At 34.3% G+C, this 23,805-nt stretch overlaps 1 protein-coding gene across 12 annotated transcripts in view; it reads left to right on the forward strand.

Annotated features, from left to right (window-relative positions):
• LOC128988713 (calcium/calmodulin-dependent protein kinase type II alpha chain) overlaps positions 1–23,805 on the forward strand; it is a 194,549-nt gene that overhangs the window by 568 nt on the left and 170,176 nt on the right. The window lies entirely within an intron of this gene.

A 23,805-nucleotide genomic window follows, 5' to 3' on the forward strand; every position in this document is an offset into this window, starting at 1 on the left:
CTTACTGATAGGTTAACCCTCGTTTTAAACTAAGTAGGACCATCTAGATAAAACATACCCCCTTGTGTTGCTTAGTCTATGGTAGGACCTAACTCACAAGGGCCATACATAGGCCTAAGTTATAAAATAATTCATGTGAATTATCTTAGGGCTAATTGTATTGTGCTAGGTTTTTCCCCTACTTTTTTGCCACCGCACGTTAGTATAAATTTTAGACTGAAATGATCAAATTATAAATTACGAGAATTCAAGTTGTGTCCACAGATTCCAATTGAGTTTTTAAGTTAAAAGTTAGACCTAAGTTAACTTAGGGTAACTTAATCGTAAAAAAGTTAACTGGAGGTGGTATAAATTTAACTGGGATAAAAATAACTGTAAATGAACCAAACCTCATTCTTTATTCAATTCTAACTTAAGTTAAGACTTATGTCAAAACAGTGGATCCTAACGTAATTTTCTGACCAGGCTGTGTGTCAAATATTATAGGCTAATTAACTTACCCTTAACTTAACTTATTATTTTTAGAAAAGTTGTTGTCCGTCCACATGTTTGATAATTTTAATAGTCACCCTAATCAAGCTTTTTTGGACGTGGCTTGTTGAATCATTACACTTACAAAAGCTCATTATTCATCAGATTTCAGTTAGCATTCATATTGGACATTTATTTTTTAGGACTTCAGTATCGTAAGTTAACTTTTAGGCCTAAGTTAAGTTAGTTATTTGCCTAACTAAACTACTGGTAGGTACCTAACTTACCGTTTACTACTGGGATAGCCGTGTAGTTACGTACCTAGCGTGTACGCTGTAACTACACACGCTGCAAATGGTGGATGCCAGATCCCGCATTACAGCTGTCGGTCTATCTTTAATTCTTATTGCCTATGCTATTAGACTCTTTAAACCACCATCGAAACCACTCTTTACTTTGATTTCAGTTGCGGACACTTAAAGTCTAAGGTAGCCTATGTTTTTACCTAAAAAAACGGATTTCATTTTGGTATTGGTTGTTCTAAATAGATTAGCCTTTGTAGTTACCTACTGTAAGAAAAGATTGTATGGAACTGAGAAATTTGGAAAAGTAGTCTATGGCTGATAATTTATTTATTAACAATGTTATGTTTTTGAATAGTTTGAACATATGTCCAGTTTCAATTCGTTGGGATCTGCAACGACAATGGTGTAGCCTACAACATTTTTGAAAAATGGTTCTTATAGAAAAGAAAATATCAATTAAGTACGTGTAAAAAAAAATTTTGTTGACAATCGCAAATTTTTATAAAATAACACTTTAAGTTAATAGTAGGCAAGTTATCTAAAAAAACTGCGATAAAGGCTAACCTAAATTATGAAAAAACTAATTGACTCTTTGAGCCTGATTGTTTGCTAGAATTAGGAATTGCCAAAACACTAAAAATAACATTTTCTCAGCTGATAGTAGGTAGCCTAGATGCGAAGTAAGCGTAGGCATACTAAAACAGACTAGGTACTCGAATAGGTTTTCATTCTATTTATTAGTTCATTCCGTGTTAATTCTTAATAGGCTAGTTCCCCGGATGACATCTTCTAAAGTTTCAAGATCTATTATTTATTTAAAAGAAAAACAAATAACTTATTTGGGTAATCTAATTTCTTGCTAGCCCACAAGTATAAAAAAAACCTGTGGTTTAAACAATTACCGATAGTGTAATTCGTTAGTTCCATCAAAACTTTTATTTAGCCTATTCCAAATTCCAAGTAACTTAAACACATGATGAAATCAATACAGTAGGTAATCATCGATACTTGGAGCGGGTTAATTTCACATTAGCCTGCTTATGAACAGAAATGTGTGCCAATTATTGGTTCTGCGTTAGTTTCTAGACGTTCTTATAGTTCCAAATAAATATGATGAAATATGTACCTACAAAACGTTTAAGACTTGAGGTAGGCTAATTTCACGCTTGCCTACACCTATACAGATATGGTCATATAAGTTATATGAGTTAAAATCGTTGGTTCAGTGTTAGTATTCCATTACACCGCACTAAAAAAACAGTGTTTTATTCTACAGTTTCTTTCCTAACTACTTAAAAAATTTGTTGAACGTGAGTTGAACATTTTTGAAATGTTAGTAACTAAACAAATACCTATTATAACAAAACCAAATTCGACCCTAGAATCTCCTGTAAAATGTTTTGCGTCAATCCCTCTTGGTGATGTTTTCAGTTAGAATTAATCAATATAAAAGATTGATCAATGCTCTAACGACTAGTGACTCTTTTCCAGTGGATGAGCCACTTGTTGTTTGTCTGGTAGAGGGTTAAACAAATTTAATGTTTCTTCTTTTTTTCTAAATGCTTTTGGCCCAAGAACTATTATTTGTTGTAGGACCATATAATTTTCATTACATCACTTCTCTATAGCAAAATTCTCAAGTAGAATTGGGAGGGTAGGTAGTCAGTAGGCCTAAACTATTAGGTTTCAAGTAAACATAACTCTCTCTGCATTGGAGAACACTCCCCAGTTAAAGTAATTAAATAGCAAAAAAATCAAAACAGCAGCAAAGCTAAATTGTGTATAAGCGTAGAAAACTTATCGCCTGCCAGTTTTAAGCAGGGGAAACCCACTAGTCCATATCCTTCCGTTCCATCCCATTCAGTCTCCGCTGCCTTCTGTCAAAATTGCTTTGCTAGGCTTTGAATGGACCGTAACCCATTTGTCTGCACAGATCCTTTTCGTTTTGTTCCATTCCTTCTCTATGTCAACATTATTCTGATGCATTGTCGGGCAATGCTTTCTGGATTTAAACAATGGACGTCGGATCTGTTATTTCTCCATTCTGCGTTCACCTGACTGGATTAGTCACTGTGATGTGTTTGAGGAAGCACATTAACCAGTATTTTAATACTACATATCATCCAAAAATAATCAAAATAGTTAGGCCTACATTATACCTATTTATGATTTTAGAGTTGTTCATTTACTTTCTTCTGAATCTGGGCAAAACGCTACTCGAGATTAATAACTTCATGAAAGTTGCTGTAGGCCCTATCTCACTGGAAATTTCATTAAATCAACCAACTCTAGAAACTTAACTTGAGACGTATGCGAAAAGTAAAAATAAGTTAAAACCTTATATGGTATTTTTATAAATCTTCAAACAAATTATGAAATTCGTCGTAGCCTACTTTTTCTTCTTTTGAATAGGTATAGTCCTTAGTCTGAGTCTTCGTTCCTCCTCTTCATCACATGACACAGCTGCCACAAACAACTCCTTGTCCGAAGAACTCTTCATTCCGGCAGAGTCAGGTGTACCAATGGGTTCTTGCCTTAAAAAGGGCGGAAGTTGTTGGAGCCAGACGGATACGGAAAGGAACAAAACGGAAGAATAGGGGATGGACTAGTGGGTGTTCCCTAATAGTTGTTTCATCCATTTTATGTTCTCTACATAATTTCAATGCTGTTCTAGAGAGTCAGAATCAGTCACATAATTAGATACACCCTTGTCTGCGTATTATTCATAAATATCACAAAGTAGCCTTTTCATATTTTACCTGCAATAGCCTACTATTATTGTAGAAAATTAATTGTAAAATATTATTTCCCTCAGACATTTTTTCTAAAGGTTTTGAGCTCATGGGTTTATAGGAGCCTCCCCCTGATGAGGTGTTGAAGGATAAACAGCTAATTTCATGGCTGTTGCACTCGACCACTGTGCGAGGGTGTCGTATAATCAGATTGTGACGGATGCGGGGCCTTCTGTCTACATCTGTTCATTTAATTCCCAGAGGGATGTGAATCTGAGATTTTGCTGTTAATTTGTCTAACAGAAAATCTTTCTTAATTTTTTTAAAATTGAAAAATAAAAACATTTTGATAAATCTATACGGAAAGGAACAAAAGGGGATGGACTAGTGGGTGTTTCCTATATAGTTGTTTCATCCATTTTCATACAGCAACATTTATAGTTATACTTTTATGTTTTCTACATCATTTCAATGCTGTTCTAGAGAGTCAGAATCAGTCACATTTAATTAGATAGGTACACCCTTGTCTACACATTACTCGTAAATATCACAAAGTAGCCTTTTCATATTTTACCTGCAATACTATTATTGTAGAAAATTAATTGTAAAATATTATTTCTCTCAGACATTTTTCCTAAAGGTTTTGAGCTCATGGGTTTATAGGAGCCACCCCCTGATGAGGTGTTGAAGGATAAACAGCTAATTTCATGGCTGTTGCACTCGACCACTGTGCGAGGGTGTCGTATAATCAGATTGTGACAGATGCGGGGCCTTCTGTCTACATCTGTTCATTTAATTTCCAGAGGGTTGTGAATCTGAGACTTTGCTGTTAATTTGTCTAACAGAGAATCTTCCTTAAATTTTTTAAAATTGAAAAATAAAAACATTTTGATAAATTTATAATTTTGATTACACTTATAGGTCTGGGTAGCTGAGTGGTTAAAGTGGTTGTTAATCAAATGGTCGCCGGTTTGATCCTGAGAAAATTTAGTAGCTTTTTGATGGTTCGAAACTGGACCCAGCTGTCCCTGATCATCAGGCTTTAAATAAATGATCCTGACTGATGAAACAGCTGATCTTAGTCAGTAACAAAGCTAAGCAGATCATCTCACAACATTTTACACTCATCATTCACTCATATTTGGGTTGAAAAAAAAATGGTAACGTCCCTATCTCATAACGATAATAAGTCAATAGCCATTCCAACCACAGATATAAGTAATAATGGGTAAAAACTAATTTTGTAGGTTATTAATTTTGTATTTCACCTTTTAAAAACATGATTAAAACAAGAATTATAATAAGAAAACCCTATTGTAAACCATTCATAGATTTTTTTTTTTAACCTGTATTGGCCCAGGTACAAAAATAAATGTCTGTTTTTAACAGATGCTGGGTGTTTGGGCGGTGTTAGGTCGTTATAGATTGCAGTTGAAGTGGTTCGGACAGTCACCGTGATATAAAATAGTTGATTATTGGTATTGACAGAGTTTTAAACCTGTGTAAGAGCTGATGGGTTTCTCACTGTCTTTAAAAACTCTTTCTATTTACTCCCTCAAATTACCTTGTAACTAATGAAGGAATAAATACATATAGTGTGACATTAATTAGTTAATCATTATTTTGTAACTTTGAACTCTGGGGATCTTTCATTGATATAATTACCAATGCCTACTTTTCTCTCAAATTGTATTTTTCTATTACATTATAAAATTACAGTTCCCAATGCTTTTAAATAAGTTTTTTGTTTTTACATAAGGATATATAAAAAGCAGTGAAATTCCTGATTTAAAGTGCGAACCACAAAAATAATCCACCTAGCCTGTCTTTTCCTGCTTGAACTGTCAAACGTTGATTTTAGGTGATCCTCTCTCATGAAGAGACTCCCCATGATCCCTCCATCACAGACTAGGGAACTCCCAGAGAAGTAAAAGGTACAGAGGAAATGCCGCTTATGGGCCGACGGTGCGCTTTGAACTCTAGTATATTGTGCGGGAAACATACTTGTAAGGAAGAGCTCGAGTGGTGATCACTTTGCCAAAATTCCTATCGCACAGAGCACAGGGTTCTCCACCATGATCAATGTAGTACATGCGGGCAAAGGGGGTGGTGTTGGACTTTGTATTGGGCACCAGCGACTTTGCCGAAATTCCTATCGCACAGAGCACAGGGTTCTCCACCATGATCAATGTAGTACATGCGGGCAAAGGGGGTGGTGTTCGACTTTGTATTGGGCACCAGCGACTTTGCCGAAATTCCTATCGCACAGAGCACAGGGTTCTCCACCATGATCGATGTAGTACATGAGGGCAAAGGGGGTGGTGTTGGACTTTGTATTGGGCACCAGCGACTTTGCCGAAATTCCTATCGCACAGAGCACAGGGTTCTCCACCATGATCGATGTAGTACATGAGGGCAAAGGGGGTGGTGTTGGACTTTGTATTGGGCACCAGCGACTTTGCCGAAATTCCTATCGCACAGAGCACAGGGTTCTCCACCATGATCAATGTAGTACATGCGGGCAAAGGGGGTGGTGTTGGACTTTGTATTGGGCACCAGCGACTTTGCCGAAATTCCTATCGCACAGAGCACAGGGTTCTCTACCATGATCGATGTAGTACATGAGGGCAAAGGGGGTGGTGTTGGACTTTGTATTGGGCACCAGCGACTTTGCCGAAATTCCTATTGCACAGAGCACAGGGTTCTCCACCATGATCGATGTAGTACATGAGGGCAAAGGGGGTGGTGTTGGACTTTGTATTGGGCACCAGCGACTTTGCCGAAATTCCTATCGCACAGAGCACAGGGTTCTCCACCATGATCGTTGTAGTACACGAGGGCAAAGGGGGTGGTGTTGGACTTTGTACTAGGCACCAGCGACTTTGCCGAAATTCCTATCGCACAGAGCACAGGGTTCTCCACCATGATCGTTGTAGTACACGAGGGCAAAGGGGGTGGTGTTGGACTTTGTACTAGGCACCAGCGACTTTGCCGAAATTCCTATCGCACAGAGCACAGGGTTCTCCACCATGATCGTTGTAGTACACGAGGGCAAAGGGGGTGGTGTTGGACTTTGTACTAGGCACCAGCGACTTTGCCGAAATTCCTATCGCACAGAGCACAGGGTTCTCCACCATGATCGTTGTAGTACACGAGGGCAAAGGGGGTGGTGTTGGACTTTGTACTAGGCACCAGCGACTTTGCCGAAATTCCTATGCACAGAGCACAGGGTCTTCCTCTACCATGATCGTTGTAGTACATGAGGGCAAAGGGGGTGGTGTTGGACTTTGTACTGGACACCAGCGACTAGAGCTAGACGCCACTTAATTGTAGGGCCTACCATTGAATGTTTCCTCTTTGTTCTGCATTTATAACAGAACACTATTCTCAATTATAAGACCTGGGAAATACCCTAGTGCAAACAAAACACTTGTGATTTAAGTACATCTATATAAATAAAATTAGAGTTTTGTCTGTACATTGCTTAGAATAATGAACTTTTTGGTTATTTTTACATTTCATAGGTCAGAGAAACCGAATCAAACCTTATCTCAATTTCTGTCTGTCTGTCTGTCTGTCTGTCTGTCTGTCTATCTGTCATTCTCTTGGTAACGCTAAAATACGCACTTTATTACAACTACTCCTCAATAACTATAGCACTGTCCCGCCTGAAACTTATTTTCCAAATACTATACATATATGAGATGGTTTTAGACGTATTTCATCGAATATGAGACAGTTAGATATTTAACAGTAAACCCTTGAAAATCAAGTTTTTGTCGATTTTTGACGTGGAATTTCTGGAAGCCCATGTTAACCTTATGAGAAATGAAATTATTGAATCTTAACAGCTGTTTCAATTAAACAAGTTGGTTCTGTTCTGTGATGTTCAATAGCATTAAAGTTACAAGGATTACCAACAGGGTGCAGCACTAGCACTATTATTTCTTTTACATTTATGACAACAGCTAATTTGCAACCTGGAGGCGAGTGAGCGTAGCGAACGAGCTAACCTGAAGGCAAGTGAGCGTAGCGAACGAGCTAACCTGAAGGAAAGTGAGCGCAGCGAACGAGCTCCAACATACAGGTGAGTGAGCGTAGCGAACGAACTTCAACCAGGACGTGATTGAGCCATGCAAACGAGATCAGATAGTAAAAATAAAAGTAAGCCTACCGTTATAGGATCGACCGGCAGACACAGAGGTAATTTAACCTTTTATTGATTGTCATACCGATCCGGAACAACAAAAAACAACATAAAATGAAGCTATGTATAATAGTTTGGCCAGCATATCTTAAAATATGCAAACCAACTGCTGTTCGTTATATAAGAAGGTTTCAACTGAATATTATAAGATCCCCGTGCGTAGAACGGGTACACAGCTAGTACTATCATATTTTTAATTTTTTGCTGCTGTAATGTGACATCAGAGTTGCTGAGATCCACAAACCATTTTCCAATTTACAACAGTCAGTCACTGTTTGTCCCCATTTTTAACTGTCCATTTGTTATAGCTTACTCTTGATGGATTGCCAAACCAACCTGATAAGTTGCTTCTGAATTTAACTAAAAGCCGTCTTTTGATTTACTGTATTTACAAAGTATGCAATTTTTTTAACCAGAAAAACTGCACCATTTTAATATTTAACTAGTGTACCTGTTGCTTGATTTCGAGCAGTTGCAAAGTATTACCAGGCTTTATGTTAAAAAGAATAACAATCATTATTTCCGATGACTTGAAAAGAGCCGACTCAAAGATTATGGAAATACTCACGATGTACATAACAGTTCAATATAATCAACATTTCTTGTAAATATCTTATAATTTTTCAAAAGCTGAGTTTATTTTTTGGTGTTTAAACTACTAATGTTTCCCACTCATAGCCGCATTAGTCTATAACAACGATTATAAACTCTGGAAAAATCATTATTTCTATTTCTTCTTCTTGGTGGTATTCTATGACTTTCCTACGTTTCCATAGTTTGCAAATCAGCTCTTCAAATGATTGGTCAAGAAATGCAGCACAGTGTTAATTCTGTTTTATTTTTAGTGTATCAAGTTGTCCAGGCTTTCTCGTTTTTTCCCTTTGTAATATTTACGCCAACCCAAATTCAAATAGTTAAAATTTCATTTCAACCAAGTCAGTACCTAATTAATGTTTGTAGCCCGGGTATCCTAAAATAGCAACTAAAAATATATTAACAGCAATTAAATTATCCAGCTGATCATAATGTAAACAAATGTTCTTCATAAGGATAACATAGGAACTTTAAAAGCCACTGGGGCAGAGCCAAAGGGACTTTTTCAAAAATGTAAGGTCAGTTTGCAAATCTATACACCTAGACTAACATTTTGGTTTAAATATGTGGGGTTAAATCTTAAAACAAAAAAGCCTTATTTTTGACAAAGTTTCATGTAGCGTGTTAAAAATATAGATATATTGAGTTACAAAAGGTGATTAAAATTTAATTACACTCTTGAATTGATTCTTGCTGGTCTTTTCACAGCCCATGACTGAAAATAGAATCTGAGAAAAGAAAATTGTTGACAGGTCTGTAGCCTATTTAAAGTCACAAAACCATGGTTTTCATTCCAAAATGCAAAAAAATCATTGGATCTAGAACTAATTCCATATAATTGTCTAGTGGCTGTTACCACCAATTTTTTAATTTTTTTGTATAAAAAATCAAGTAAAGCCAAATAACATGTTGATCCAAAGAGGAGTCCACAAGGTCACAACCAAACAAATACTGACTTGCTTATCTATGTGACAATGTTGACAAGTCTTTTACTCATGGGTACAAGGCTAAAGATAAAGAAAAAAAACTCCATTAACTTTATATTTGTATTTTCCATTTTGTTAATCTAGGCCTATTTAAGTCCATCCCTTAAAATTGAAAGATACAAAAATAGCTCAAATCGGAACATTTTGAAATAGTACCGGTAAGTAAATAGTCTTCATGCAATAAAGCCTAAAATTGGTTTAATTTTTTCAACAAGTCAGTTATAAAAAATATCAGGTTGTTAACTAAAAAAAATCTAAATTTAAACTTAAACAATAAACTGTTACATCTAACTGTAATAATCTTGAATATTGTGCTTTGCACATACTAGGTGTAAGCGTTAAAGGAAAACTATTAATATTATTAAACAGTATTGCACCACAGATAGATTTCTCTGTCAATTTAGTGTTGAGCACTTTGGAAGTATTTTAAGTGGTGGAGCAGTTGAAATGTGCATTTTAATTTGTTATCTTTCGTTGTGATGTGATAAGACAAAAACTTTTAAGTACAAGGGATTTGAATTAAAATCAAAGTGAGAAGGATTTATTTTAGAGACTCTTGACATTACTTCTTATCATACCCTTTGTTAATCTCACTACTTGGAAATGCTTGTTAAGTATGCTTCCGTGACAGTATGTATTAAAAAATTGTCAGGTAGCTAAATGGCATTAAGTTCTTGTATAGTAAATCGTTCAATTCTGAGAAAAGTGAATTGCTTTTGTGGTTTAAAACTGGACCCAGCTGTCCTTGATCATTTGAGTTTTAATGGTCAACTGGCTATATAAAACCAGCTGATCTTAGTCAGTAACAAAGGAATCACTTTTAGTCAGTCACAAACATTTATTGAAGTGTTGCTGTAGGATTAAAAGTTGCAGAAAACTTCCCTAATACTGTGCGTTTTAAATTCCTATGTTATTCTTATGGGGAAAAGTAATCTTTTGAAGTTAACTTGCAAATTTATTCATTACATGCTATACTTTCCTTCCTTTAGCAGCAAACCTAGGTACTCATGCAAATAAGTGTTATTAAAATAAGGGCGTAAAAATCCAAACAAATTTGATTAGTCTTCAAGTTTAATGTGGGGGGGGGGGGGGGGGGTATACCGCTTTGTTACTGACTAAGACCAGCTGTTTCATTAGTCAGGACCATGTATGAAAAATATAACGGTCAAGGACAGCTAGGTCAAGTTTCTAACCATCAAAAAGGGACTAAATTTTATCCTGAATGTCTAGAAAGCTATCAGATCTTTTACACTCAACTTGCAAATGTTGTATCAAAGGTAAATAGGAATCATACCACAGGTATGTGTCAAAACAAACATTACTGATAATGAAGTGTTTCCCCAACAATTATAAAAAAGTGTTTGTTTTTGTGCATTATGTGTATGACAACTTTAACAAACAAACAAAAATAGTTGGACTCATAAAACCATTTGTACAACCCATCTTACACCCTCTTTCAACCCTTGTAACCAATAACAAAATTTTCTTTGGGCTATTATTTATTTTTTTATGTTTAATTTTTTTTCAATGAATGGCCTTGTTAACAACTATCTGATATCACCGTTGCATTATGATGTCTCAGAACAAACTAGCAATAACAAATAAATAATAAATAAATAAATTTCCAGCCTGTGAGGCAAGCAAGCACTTTAAGGGTGTTTGGTAGAACATTTTATCTCTGATATTTTGTTATTGTTCAATTATAATAAAAATTAGAGATACATATATATAAGAAATATTTTTTTATGTTGAATATTAAGATAATTGAAAATATAAGATAATGATCACTAGCTATTCAAAATTTATTTTCTATTTTTTTATTTAAAAAAATTCTAATTATTTCAAATTAACTATATATTTGTATCTCTGATTTTTAGTCTAATTGAACAACAACACTAAATACGAGATCAAATATTCGACCAAACACCCTTAACCCACTGCAATACTCTTTTCCTTTGATTTAATAAAGAAAAACTTATTAACAATACCCCCGCTGCAGCAAACCTGCAGACTAGGCAAATTTCCATTTGTCTGATTAGATTTTACTAAAATACAATATATCCTTAAAAATGTTGTATTTATTACCTGTTTAAACGGCTACTTAAAGGTTTGCTGCTATAGAGAAGATAATAAAGTGTTTTTTGGTAGAATGTTAATGGTTTATTAAAAAATAAATAATTTTCCAAATGTGATCAAAATATGTTTATCAACAAGCAAACAATAACACTTTTTCAGAATTTTCTCCTTAATCGTACATAACAACGCTTCAATATACTAAATAATTACAGTATTTGTTTTTTTTTAAGCTCTACAGAACGGTTTGGAAAGAAATTCCAATTTTATTTTAAAATAAGTTTAATGAAAATGAGAAAAACAAATTTTTGCCCCATAAATCCCTGTTTCCATTGTCCAATCGTGGCGATTCGCAAACTTTCAATTGCTATATATTGTAACATTTAGAGAAACAATGATTGAAAGGTGTGCAAGAAATGTAAAGGGGAAGGAGCAGAGAGGCCAGCCCAATATCTGACAGTAGATATCCGCTTGACGAATCACTTGTTTGGGGCATCACTTGTTGCTTTATCTCTACATTTGTCATAAATTTATTAAAAAAAAATGTTGTTTCGTAAAATATGTACTTTAGTACAAATGTTGGCGTTTAATGTTTTCCTATTTATTTCGAACAAATGCTTGCCTAAGTGAGGGTTAAATAATTAATTTTATGTAAACAAAAACAAGACACTACAGCAGTTTAAAAATACGTATACAAAAGTGCTCGACACCTTTCCAGTGGTTTTTGATTGAGCCTCTAAATTAGTTATTCTAAACTACTGAACTGTATTTTTAATCTCTCCAGAGTCTTAATCAAAGGGAAAGTTTACTTTACCGGTTGGTTTCTGGAATGGCTCTAGATATTTCGTCATTAGGCTGTTTACAGTAGAACATTGATATCGATATCAAGACCATCGTCAACAAGTCACCCTTGATAACAGGTGTCATTTCCAAAACCCCTTGAATTTATTTGACCCCTAATCACACATTACTGCAAACCTCAATAAGAAGTCATTTTTATAAGAAGTCTTATTTAATATTTCCCATAATAGTCTTGTTATCAAGGTTCTACTGTATAATACAATAGTTCTATGTTAGACAGTAATAAAAAAGGCTTGTATTCAACCTGGCCCCCAGAAATTTGTTAGGAACTGACTTTGCATACAAACAAATAAAAAAAAACCACTTTCATTTTCTGTCACTACTTGATTCATATAAACCCAAATTTCCTCACATTTTACACGGTTTTTGTACAGTGATCTCCCATGTACATTCATAGGCCTATACATTGTGTTTTATATTTTTTTTGTAATCAATAATACCTATATAAATATGGCATATATATATAGTTGAATTATTATTTATATAGATTTTCACAAACAAACAAAAAACTATTATTAAAAAAAAACAAAAAAACAAACACACACACACACACACACACATTTAAAATTGTATTATACTAGGAGCATGATACATTGGGAACAATTGAACAGCCAATATTGCTCCATTGCCAATTCAATCTGTTTTCCAAGATGGTTTTGACGGCACTCCAGACTCCAGAGAGCAGTCCAAATGCTTACTTTGCTTTACAAAACATAATATGATTCCTGCAAGAATGATTGTACAAATATTCGGTCCTTGGATCGCCCATAGGCCTATATCTTTTATTACTTTTTGATAAGTTGATGATGTTATTCTTTACTCTATCTTACGTAATTTAGATATATTTATTGTACTGGAATACGTATCTGGATAAAGTCCTAGAGCCAGCAAAAAAGAGTGATTTAATTTGATCAAAATAAGCAAACATTAAGAAATATTACTACGGTCAATTAAATAAAAACTAAAACTATCATTCTTTGGAAATTAATTCATGAAACAAATGAAATGTATGTTTGTCCTTTGTACGTCACATAACCATCCATGCAATTGCCGTGATAATTGTTTTTCACCACACTATCATGTTTTTGGCTGTATTACATACGTTAATTGGTGGCCGAAAGTTACGTTTTGCTGGCGATGCCAGCTGTCCATAATTTGGGGACCGAGCAGGTTTTTACAGGCCGGGGCCGCAAAATCAGCTGTCCGCTTACTTACTTAAAACATGAATGCATTTTAAATACATAATCAAAATCCATAGCATTTCAATAGAATTTTGTTATTGTCACCGTTGCCTAGCAACTATATATTTTTATTTTTGCTGATTCCTCAAATTATTTCTTCACATAACCTTAAAGTTGTAGTTGTGTTGACTATCAGTGTGCATTATTATTGTGGTGAATAGTGGTAATAGGGTATAGTGTGGTGAAAAATAGCGTTCGTACCACGGACCGAAATGGTTTTGCGGCTCTCGATCGATTTAAGTTCTCGACTTCGTCTCGAACTTAAAAACTATCTCGAGCCGGCAAAACCTCATTTTCGGCCCTAGGTACGAAATATACTATTATATATACCTGAGATAGTTTATGTTGTAAATTGTAAAATCCCCCAGGGCCTTTTTGGGCTAAATGAGATGCATGATACAAAATAATAAGTGGCGGGGATGTGGGGATATGACAGGGATGCAGGGATGTGACTGGTGGGGATGTGACGGTGATGTGGGGATGTGGCGGGATGTGGGGATATGACGGGGATGCAGGGATGAAAGAAAGAAAGAAAGAGTTTTATTTCTCCATAAATATACAAATATGTCCATAGAGAATAGTCATAAATTAATGATGAGTAAGTACAATGTCATCTCAAAGCTTAGATTAACTTAGCACTACTGTTTAAAAAGTCATTCAAAGTATAAAATGCATTGTCATACAAGTATTGCCTGACCTTCTTCAAAAAACAATTGTTAAAGTCTGTATCTTTTTCTAATGATAAGAATTTATTAATTACCCTACGAGTCATATAATCAGGAGATTTTTCAAATTTTGCTGTTGAGTGCGAGGGATATATTATAAAATTACGTCTTGTGTTATACGCATTCGTGTGATTTTCAAAAAGGATTCTATTTTTCATGAAGTATTTACATAATTCATAAATATAAAGACAAGGTAAAGTTAATAATTTTGATTCTTGAAATATTTGTTGACAGTGCTCATCAACCGGAATATGATGCAAAATTCTAATGGCCCTTTTCTGAATTCGGAATATTCTATTAAAATTTTCACACGAAGCACTACCCCAAATTACCGGGTTAATCTAGATTGAATAGTTGCAAAGTAAACAGTTTTTAAAATGTTTTTATTAACTGAGTTTGATAGTACTTTAAGAGCAAAACAAGAAGAATTTAATTTTTTACTTAAAGTATCAATATGTATAGAAAATTCTAATTTTGCATCTATGGTTATTCCTAAAAATTTATACAATTTTTTTCGGTTTTACTTGAATTTTCTGAAGGTTCACGAGTTTTGAATTTGATTATTTCAGTTTTGTTTTCATTTAATTTTAATCCATTTTCTTTAAACCAGGTGCTTAAGTTAAAAATGCAGTCTTCAATATTAAGATCAAGACCACCTTGATGGATGTGATGGGTGGGGATGTAACGGTGATGTGGGGATATGACGGGGATGCAGGGATGTGACGGATGGGGATGTAACGGTGATGTGGGGATGTGGCAGGGCTGCAGGGATGTGACGGGGATGTGGGGATATGACAGGGATGCAAGGATGTGACGGGTGGGGATGTAACGGTGATGCAGGGATGTGATGGGTGGGGATGTAACGGTGATGCAGGGATGTGATGGGTGGGGATGTAACGGTGATGTGGGGATGTGGCGGGGATGTGGGGATGTGACGTGTGAAAGCAGGGCCTGGAGGCAGCTTGACTGACCCGAGGGACATTAGTTACAAAGGCCGATGATCCAGTATTGACACTGGAGCAATTCCGCCCTTTACCAGCTTCAGTATTTTAGTCGTTTGTAACGGTGTTCATGTGACCTGCAATACCAGACAGCACGTATAAAAAAATACACCCAAATTAAATTGTTTATTTATCAAACAAAGAGAAGCAGATTCAACTCATTGACACAATGTATAGAGATGACGCAGCAATATAACTTACAGTTATATCAAATACCTAAGTACTTACGGGTGCTATTTCATCCAAAATAATTTATTCATACTTGAATTATATCTTTGATTATTGATAAATGGAGACTTGGGATTCCCATGCTAAAATTGTAGCCAGCTTTGTAAAAAATAAGATAACATGAGTATCCAAAAGTCAATGCTTAAACCCCCACTCCACAGTTTAAAAACAGTGAACTGATGTTCTTAACAAAAACCAATTTTCACCACACTTACACTACTATGTTTTTAGTCGTTTTGCAAATGTTTTTTTCACCACACTATGATGTTTTTGGCTGTATTACATACGTTAATTGGTGGCTGAAAGTTACGTTTTGCTGGCCATGCCAGCTGTCGCCAATTTGGGGACCGAGCAGGTTTTTACAGGCCGGGGCCGCAAAATCAGCTGTCCGCTTACTTACTTAGAACATGAATGCGTTTTAAATACACAATCAAAATTCATAGCATTGCAATATAGAATTGTGTTATTGTCACCGTTGCCTAGCAACTATTTATTTATATTTTTGCTGATTCCTCAAATTATTTCTTAACCTTAAAGTTGTAGTTGTGTTGACGATCAGTGTGCATAATTATAGTGGTGAATAGTGGTAATAGGGTATAGTGTGGTGAAAAATAGCGTTCGTACCACGGACCGAAATGAATTTGCAGCTCTCGATCGATTTAAGTTCTCGACTTCGTCTCGAACTTAAAAACTATCTCGAGCCGGCAAAACCTCATTTTCGGCCCTTGGTACGAAATATACTATTGGAGGCCGAAAGCTACATATTGCTGTCCATGCCAGCTGTTATTGTTATTTGGGGACCGAGCAGGTTTTTACATCCCAGGGCAGAAAATCAGCTGCATATTAAATACACAATCAATATCCATAGCAATAGACTTGTTTTATTGTCAACGCTGCCTAGAAACCATTTATTATTATTTTTGCTGATTCCTCAAATTAGGCTATTTCCTCACATAAAGTTGGAGTTGTGTCAAACTGGAAAAACCTCATTTTCAAACGGTCCTTGGTACGAAATATACTATTCAGAGAGTTCACTTCATCTGGAATGAAAATGAAATAGAATTAGCAAAATAAATAAAATGACTTAAAACTTTTTTGAAGACACTCTTCACCAACTCTTTTTAAACCACATGTAGGTATAATGTTTTACATTTAGTACATAATGTGGGGGTGGCGGAGAGGTCTTTTCGCTATGCGCTTTCCTCGCCACCAAATGCTCCCCATCTTATCAGAAGGTTACCAGATGAATCCTGAGAAAAGTCTGTTGTTTTCGATGGTTTGGATCCAACTGTCCTTTATTGGCATTTGATAATTTACTATGATATATTACTATAATATTAATAACCTGTTGTGTTATTGCATCCTCAAATTTGCTCAGTTTTGCTGTAATAGAATTACTATCATTCATCTACGATAGAAATCCCTTAAACAGCGACAATAGGAGTGATTAACCGATTCAACTTTATGCCATTGTTCTGCAAAATTTAAAGATGTACTTAAATAAACGTTTATATTTATATACTTTTTAGGCTTTGTATACTGAACAAATAGCTTAATTGATTTAAAAAAAAAGTTGTTTAGCTCCCGGATTACTGTTAAAAACATTTTTTTAAAAAGCTGACTCCATGTAGGCCTGAAGATGGTTCACTCATGAACCGAAAATAGTTGAATATTTAGGTAACAAGGAATAATTTATTTTAAGCAGTTTTTGGACTATTTTAAAATAATAGCTTAGTTACTAACCTGCTTATTGTAACTAATGTAATGTGTTTTTTTTTTTTTTTTTTAGGTGAGTATCTGATCCCTGTCTTCTGTCGGTATGTCAAGATGGACACAATATTTATTACATTTAATAAAAAGTGTGCTACTAAAATTTATTGTTGTGTTTTTTATTTATTTTTAACTACTTTTCCGCTTCTGTAATTATTTTCACTTTTTCTTACATATATATATAGGCCCTATAACTAATTTTTACATACCGTATTAGTTTTATTTTTAAAGGGGATTATTTTTATTGTTTAACTTTGAAATATAATTTTAGCTTACGTTCTAAGATAAGAAAGTACTTTCTAAAGTTAGGATATATTGAACAAACATACCTGAAAAAATAAATTAAAATATTCCATCTGCGAATCTACTAAATAAGCAATTTTCTTCTGCGTAATATAGCTGTTATGAAAATAAAATAAAGTTTTTTATATTTTGTAAGTAAATTAAGGCCTTTGATAAATAAAGAATTCCCTGGATTTATTTTCAGTATTATTAAAAATAGCTGTGTTTAGACGGTTAAATAACAAACTAGAATGCTTAGTTTAAGTGAAGGGAACTAAAGTCTGGCTGCCCTCTGAGCTCAAGGAAATTTTACTTTTCTTTTTCAATAAAACTTTAACAGTGTAGGTGTAACATAAAATAAGTATAATACTTCTTACAAATATCAGCCATGACATATATCAGTAAAAAAAAAAAAATTAGCGAAATGCCTACATATAAACACTTACTACTCATACCGTTCACATTAAAATCGTGTGCCATTACAGTTGGTTAGGGTATACATTTTTATTGGTTTTGTCTATTAAAATATAACTACCAATACCAACTACCAATTGGCTCTTGATACAACGCGAACACTTAATTTTGCTGTATTGAGAAATCCACCTCCAGATTTGTTAAAACCCCGTTGATTCATACTATGTAAGCCTAGCACATCTCTTCATCAGGAAACACAATATTCAAATAAAAAAAGTAAAATAATTACACGTGTACCAACTTTATTTAAACACTAACTTGTAAAATACATTCGTTTTCAGGCGTACAGTGGATATACTTAAAATGGCTTATTTAGTTTTTCGTTAAAATAAATTACATTACTAAACTAATTAAAACAATTAATACGTTCTCATATTTTTGAGACCATTCAAATAAGGAAAGCTTGAGGTAGGGATAAAAAACAAATAAAATTATACTACTCGAATGTATTTATTCCACGTTTCATTACTGTATTATACCAAAGACTCTGCTCTAACAATGACATTATTCCATTTCGTGCATCAATTGAACAAAATAATGCGTGAAAAGGAGTTTTATCTAAATGCCATCGTGGTTCCATGTTTACGAGTTGTAAGAGATGGCCGTGTCCTCGCGATATATCTGCTTTATGACCTAATATTGCAGTCGTTTTACAATCACATATTACGTGTATTGTTGCCAAAACATGTTTCAACACTTATATTTCACATTTTGTAGTTTTCACAAAGCCGGTACAGAGATTTTAATTAAAACAAAAATTGAAACACGTTTTTGTACATTTACGACAATTTTGTAACTAATAACTGTTCAGAATTTAATTAAAATAGAAAAAAATTGGTCTTCTTTGTGTTTACAATAATTTTAAAACATAAAAAATGCAATATACCACCAGATATTTTGAAATTTTAATACAATATATTTTTTAATCAAACTTATTGGTAAGCAAATGTAATTTGAATGTATTCTTGTTAGATTTTGTCGTAAATATTGAAATAATAGAGGTAGGTCATAAAAGGAGGAGAGACGACACGCAGTGACAGGGATATTTGAAATGCAATGCCGTTGGGATTGTATATGTAGAGCAGACCCCTACTGGCCGTGTTTCTTATGCATTAGCAAAATATGAGAGTAGGGTTGGACTGTGTGACCCGGGGAAGTGTTCTTCACTACTAGGCACACTTGTATCTTGTAGGTTTACATAAGGCTACTGTGCGTTTGTGAGGACAATTGTTAAGTAAATGTATTTTTTGACACTGTGTGACAAAAGAAAAATGCAACAAAAGATAAAATAGGCAAATAACAAGGCGTATAAAACATTTATACGCATTGGGCAAATAACTGTATCTGACTGTTGTCTGTAACTATGTCATTGTTAGATTGTGATAACAGTTTTCGTCTTTCGATTAACAAAAGTGGAAAAAGAATTCAAGAACAATTATAGGCTACATACATAATAGGTTACCTGGCATTATACAAAAACGATCTATCTGCTTAAAATTACACTATTTCCTAATAGGCAGGTATTATAATTTCGAAACTTATTTACACCTTTTTTCTTTCGAGTGACTATTCCACATTATAAGTGTGTGTTGAATGGAATGCCCCACCTTTATCGCCTTCCCTTTGTTGGCAGCACTTGAAGTGATCCATAGGTATCGACTAGTCTTATCACAGAAGGAGCGGTGATAAGATTATGTACACGAATACTTAGGTGAGGTGGGGACATGCAAATATGTTTGCATTGCGTGGACAAATCACATTTTATATCGCGCTGATAGGCGCTGTAGTTGTCGGTATATTTACGTTGGTCGCCCGGTAAGTGGTGTAGCACGGCAGTTCCCGGATTTTTGGGCGAGTAGGGTAAAGCTTACCGGGCGAGTAACGTACGATACTTAACATAATCATACTAGGCTACACAGAAAAATTATTACATTTTAAACTCATAACACAATTTATTTAGGACAGAACATAAATTTAGCTGTTTATTTCATCAGCTGACCAAGTGCACGGTAAAAGTACATTACGTTCCTTTTCCTTGTATAGGCACGGCAAAGGGCAACTTTCCAGCCTATCAATCTAGGAGGATTAAACATTAAGGAGAGGGCACGCGAATAGGAATACACGTGTTGCGGTGAAGCCAGCTTTAGCAGAACACTAGAGGGGCACGCGGAGCCGTAGAGTGGCAAAAAGCCTCGGCTATAACATGGGAGAGATAGGGAAAAACGCGACGCGCGCTGTTTCGAATTAAAATTGCCGCTAAACTAAAACACCTGTGTTATTCACCGATGGCATTCTTAAAGTAAATTAAATTTCCTATCGAACGGTGTCAATCATTTCTATAAAAAATATTATTTATTATTTATTATTGAAGATCAAAGTTGAAAGAATTGACCTGGACTTTGAACATATGATTACTTTAATTACGTTTTTGAAAAAAATATGATGTATCTACACAAATTAACAATTTATTCGTGTTCCTTAAGAGTTTCTGGAAATAAAAAATATATATTTACCTATATTTAAAAGTGGTTTTTGGAAAAATAATTACAAAACAGTTTTTTTTTAATTTTTCCAGTTTATAAAACAATCTTACTAATAATAGGTTAAAATGAAAATTTTAATTCGGGTGATGAAATACATTTTAAATTTGCATTTTTCATAGTTTTCTCGATTTGTTAATATAATTTTTACTAGTTTTAAGTCATTTATGTGCTAGGCAGGTGATTTTAAATAGCCAAAGTTAAGAAAAAATGCCAAGCCGCTAACTTTTTTTACACCAACAGCCGTTACAATTAAATTACAATCATAAAAAGTAAAACAATTTCTTAGCAATCAAATTCATGATTTTTTAAATATCATATTGAACTATATTTGATCTGTTTACCTAAAGAAACTTCGAGTAAAAAGTGTAAATGTTCAACAATCATCGCGTCTTCTGACCGCCAAAGTGCGTTTATCATTCTTTTAAAGGATTAAAACTTATTTTATTTCTCTTTAAGAAAATGTTCAAATACACATACAGTACTACTCATGATTTGAGTTTTAATTTATGAACAGTAAAATCCATTTGTGATATGGTGGGATTTGAACCCGGGACCCCATGAACGGGAGTCCCGCGCTCTGGTTAGAGTATTATAAATAATACACAATACAAGTATGGCAAAAAATAAAAACAAGGACAACGAATTCCAAAAAAATAAGTCATCCTTGTGTAAATTACTCACCTTTGAACGTACTATTGGTTCATAAATATGACTTTCCTCTTAATAGGTTCCTAATATAACGGTTAGAATTTAACTTTTTAATTTTCGTAGCATGATGAAGTCTAATTTTTAAATAGTTAATTGATATTTCTGTTACCAAATCTTCCAGTAACGCATACAACGCAGTATGAGAGGGGGGCGGGAGAGTAGCGCTGCCTCCCCCCCTCCCCAGTACGCTGGCTTCAACGAAACTACAGTGTGTCCTCTCCTTAATGTTTAATCCTCCTAGCTATCAATACGGATGGAAAAGTGCGCGTTTCTGTGTAGTATGATGTAAAAGGCTTTACTTTTATTTTCATCGTATGTTCATTCAAACCTGTATATGACGGAAAAAATGTGTTGTGCAATTGTTAAGGTATTGTTATAATGTAGTAAAAAATTCGCTGTATAAAAACCAATCTAAGCACGCATTTCGGTCTCCGCACGAGGAGCGCCCTCTTAAACCAAACTGCAAATCGATCACTTGCATGTACGGCGGGTGTTGCGGTTTTATAAATGAAGGCGATATTTATGCATTGCTTGTTTAATATTAAATTTCGCTTCGATAAACAATACATGTAATATTTATAAATTTTCTTTTAATACTCATAAAACTCTTTTTTTACATTTGGAAATTGTAATATTCACAAATTGTAAAGCACCTACAGTATTAATTTATATGTGATCAAATTAAAAAAAAAGCTTTTTAAAGATTGTTTTTCAATAATATCGTTACCATTTTAACATTCTAAGTTTCTTATATGCTAATATTGAAATGTAAATAAGAAACGAAAGTAAACCTAGTATAGTCCGTTATCTTGTCTAGCGCACTAATTAATTAAGTAAAGTTTTTGTCATATAAGTTATGTTCGGTTTTATTTGTTAAGTAGGATAGGTACCCATTTTTAGAAAACTCATTAAAATACATGTTCTTAGTTGTCCACCAACTTAAAAGTAAAGAAATCCTCTAAGGATTTTGCATAGAAATTTACAAGAATAAGATTCAATAGATTTGTTCAAATATCACATGGTAAATTGTATAATAAAACAATTATATTTTATCTACCAAGTCGTTGTTTTGTCGAAGTTCCATCATAGCTTCCAATTTTTTGTTAAATTTATGATGAAAGAAAACTTGTTTGCAGATTATTGCGTTGTCAAATTATGTTTGCAATAATTTACTGCCATAGCGTGAAGCACGCTGTCATCATAAAGTGATAAGAATGATAACAGTCATGGTGATCCATCTTTTTCTTATCATTGCATTATATCGAGCTGATAGATAAGTTCTTTATATCTTCACGGATATTTGGTTCGATGATGGAAGAATTACTAATGAATGAGCAATAAAAAGCTGAATTAACAGTACGATCTATTGTTTTAGATAATTAGTAGGTTATATACAAATTGATAGTATAGTGTGATTTATTCAACCAGGGCTCAAAGATAATAATAGTTAGAAAAACGTTCAGTGCAATCTTTTTGCGCTGCATAAGCATAATGCCTAAAATAAAACTGAACATCTGTCCTCAAAGCTTATTTCTAGGTGCTATGCGATTGAGCCTACAGTAATGCGTTTTATCAATCTACAGTATCAGAGATAAAACTATAGAAGTTTTAAACTTAAAACTTTTTCAAATTGTTAAAACTCTTGTAGGAAGCTTATTTTTGCTGTTGAAATAGTCTCAAAACACTTTCGTATATTTTCATCAGGCTGTTTCGTCATTCATTAACATAGACGTTGGTTTGCACATAGATTACAATTGAACTATCTTTAACAACGTCATATGTTAGATAGGCCATTCTACACGTCTTGGTTGTTTCTAGGCCTCAGAATCGAAAAAGTACGTTGGTCTTATTCACTTGGACCTTAGCCTTAATTTGAAGACCAGCAAATAACCATTTTACAAAATGAGGAAAATACACTATGAAAAATTACCTCTTTCCTATTTCGTATCAAATTATGCACAGCTAACCAATTAAGTAAATCGCGTCTGATAATTTTCACGTCAACGAACAGCAGAGTCTTATGAGCTTAAAACCATTTTCTGTCTCGAAGCTATAATTTAATTTCGTCGCTCAAGGGAAGCGCGTCTCGTTGAAGTTGGTTGTAAATATGGAGCAGGATTACGTTGAGGGTAACAATACAAGACTGTAAGCCAGTTGATCAAGAAACTTGGAGAATCAATTGTGCGAGAGACGGAACTACTGTGCTCTGTGTTTAGTTGGCACCGCTGAGTTGAACGTGACAGCGGTGGAATACTAGTTGATGGGAGTGACTTTCATTTGTCTTTTGTGTAAATTATGTATTTATTAAAGATTTGTCAGTATATGATAAGTATACGAAATTGTGGTTTTTTAAGAAATGTTTCGTTCAGTTCAGTAATTCAGTCAATGCCCCACTATGCACTGAAATCATCAATTTGAATTTAAATCTACCCAACCTCAAGCTAACTACTATTTTAAATAACGTCTCTTTCAGGAAATCGTGATTAAATGAATTGCACAAGCAGTTTTTACCGTCATCAAAATAGACCATAAATTTCATCAAGAAAAGCTCGAAGATTACTCGGTTCCATGACGTCTTTCATTCGGCCACATTGTTGAGTTTGA

This window comes from Macrosteles quadrilineatus, unplaced genomic scaffold, assembly GCF_028750875.1.
Source record: "Macrosteles quadrilineatus isolate MER2022 unplaced genomic scaffold, UCM_ALF_1.0 Scaffold_1__1_contigs__length_201487025, whole genome shotgun sequence".
Classification (NCBI taxonomy): Eukaryota; Metazoa; Arthropoda; class Insecta; order Hemiptera; family Cicadellidae; genus Macrosteles; species Macrosteles quadrilineatus.